Genomic DNA, 2867 nt, shown 5'->3' with positions numbered 1-2867 from the left:
GGAGGAGAAGAGGAGGAGAAGAAGAAGGAAGTACAGAGGAGGAGGAGTGGAGGAGGAGGAGTCGAAGGAGTAGGAGGAGGAGGGGGAACACGCGTCTATCTTATGAATATTCAGGTGGGAGGTGTTGCAGTATTACAGGTGATTCAGTCACTGATATATGGCCCGGAATTATACTCAAACACAATGTTGACATTTGAATTCATGTTCCCAGCTAATTCTGGATTATATACCGGGGTGCTCTGATGGAGGGGCCGTCATACTAATAGATCTTGTGTCTGTGTCTGTCTGTGTGATGGAGGGGCCGTCATACTAATATATATACATAGTATAGGGCGTGTGTGTGTGTGTGTCTGATGGTATAAAATCATACCTCTTTCTCTGACACACACACACACACACACACACACACACACACACACACACACACACACACACACACACACACACACACACATTTCACGTCTGTATGTCACTAAATATCATACACACATTTGTACTTTATAACAACGACAAAACAAACAAAACAGTTATTCCTTTCTTTAAAAAAATCTTAAAACTCAAATTTTCTTTTAAACTCTGCAGTGAAAATTTATAAAATGTCTACATTTTTAAACGTAATTTAAATTTATATTTTTGTGCAGCACACAAAACCTTTTTTCGGCAATTAATTTATTAGACTGATGGTGAAAGTTTGTTGGCTGTGAAGTTCTTAAACTGTGAGAGAGAGAGAGAGAGAGAGAGAGAGAGAGAGAGAGAGAGAGAGAGAGAGAACGTGTGTGTGTGTGTGATACCATCGCACCGTAAGCCATAAAACCTCTATTAGGCCTCTCTCAGGACGCCCCATTAACTACTCACCCCCTTGACCACCTCCCCCCTCACACACACACACACACATCATAAAGACACACCCACCCCTTAACCTCCACACCTCACCATTACCCCTTATCTCTCATATCAAAGTTACACCCTGGCAACACCTGAATGAAGACACACACACACACACACACACACACACACACACACACACACACACACACACGTAACTAGCCAAACCACTAACTTACTTACGAGAATTATAACTTATCCTTATAAGGGCATAAAAGTTACGAGAGGCGACGATACACCCCTAGAGATACGGGTCACGGTTCTCAAAGGTTCGCACGATATACAGGGTGATCGAAAAAGAATACCCATCTTTTAAAAGGCTCTACATCACACTCCGGACATTATTTTTCGATGACCCTGTATACAATTTCAATACTCCCCTAAATTTGGTGATAGATTACTGATTTTTTCATAGATTGTCACGTTTTTCCCCTAACTGGGTAAAAGTGTGTTATTTTTTTTCCCTAATTTGGTAGCTATACGATGTCTGTCTTTCCTAGCTGGCCAGGGGAGTGCTAATTTCTCACTTAGTTGGGTATGAATATGAGAATCTAATCTAATCTAACCTAAGGCAACCAAACCTAAGTTAACCTAGCCAAATCTAACATGTCCTAATCTAACCAAACCTAACCTAAGTTAATTTAACCTAACCTAAGCTAAACTTTATGATCTTTTGAGAGTGACGGTGGCTAGTGGTCACAAGAAGGACGGAGAGGAGGCAGAGGGAGAGAAGAGAAGGAGGAAGAGGAGGGGAAAAGAGAGGGCGAAGAAGATGGTGCAAGAAAGAGATAGAAAGAAGAAGAAGAAGAAGAAGAAGAAGAAGAAGAAGAAGAAGAAGAAGAAGAAGAAGAAGAAGAAGAAGAAGAAGAAGAAAGGCTAGTTAAGGAAGAAGAAGAAGAAGAAGAAGAAGAAGAAGAAGAAGAAGAAGAAGAAGAAGAAGAAGAAGAAGAAGAAGAAGAAGAAGAAGAAGAAGAAGAAGAAGAAGAAGAAGAAGAAGAAGAAGAAGAAGAAGAAGAAGAAGAAGAAGAAGAAGAAGAAGAAGAAGAAGAAGAAGCAAAAGAAGAAGAAGAAGAAGAAGAAGAAGAAGAAGAAGAAGAAGAAGAAGAAGAAGAAGAAGAAGAAGAAGAAGAAGAAGAAGAAGAAGAAGAAGAAGAAGAAGAAGAAGAAGAAGAAGAAGAAGAAGAAGAAGAAGAAGAAGAAGAAGAAGAAGAAGAAGAAGAAGAAGAAGAAGAAGAAGAAGAAGAAGAAGAAGAAGAAGAAGAAGAAGAAGAAGAAGAAGAAGAAGAAGAAGAAAGAAGAAGAAGAAGAAGAAGAAGAAGAAGAAGAAGAAGAAGAAGAAGAAGAAGAAGAAGGTAAACAAAGCTAGAAGAAGAAGAAGAAGAAGAAGAAGAAGAAGAAGAAGAAGAAGAAGAAGAAGAAGAAGAAGAAGAAGAAGAAGAAGAAGAAGAAGAAGAAGAAGAAGAAGAAGAAGAAGAAGAAGAAGAAGAAGAAGAAGAAGAAGAAGAAGAAGAAGAAGAAGAAGAAGAAGAAGAAGAAGAAGAAGAAGAAGAAGAAGAAGAAGAAGAAGAAGAAGAAGAAGAAGAAGAAGAAGAAGAAGAAGAAGAAGAAGAAGAAGAAGAAGAAGAAGAAGAAGAAGAAGAAGAAGGGAGACGATAATAAAATTTGTACCTGTATCCAGGAGGGCCAGTAATTAACCTGTTCCTTATCACGCACTGTCCAGGTCGCCGCTAAACTTACCAAGATTTACTATGAAATAAACCCTCTTTGATTATAGGCTAGGTAAGATAGCACTAAAACTAGCACCTTGCTGTTATAGTTACCGAGATCACAGTCACTTTATATAATCTTCTCAGTCCACAGTCACTATAATCCCGGCTCTGTATAATCTGGACCTCAATGTTACTATAATCTTGAGCTCACAGTTGCTATAATCATAAACTGGTACTATACTTCATATTGATTATAATCCGGTACTTATTTTC

This window comes from Homarus americanus, unplaced genomic scaffold (genome assembly GCF_018991925.1).
Source record: "Homarus americanus isolate GMGI-L3 unplaced genomic scaffold, GMGI_Hamer_2.0 scaffold44915, whole genome shotgun sequence".
Taxonomy (NCBI): Eukaryota; Metazoa; Arthropoda; class Malacostraca; order Decapoda; family Nephropidae; genus Homarus; species Homarus americanus.
The sequence above is the reverse complement of the archived record's forward strand: the minus strand, read 5'-3'. Positions refer to the sequence as shown.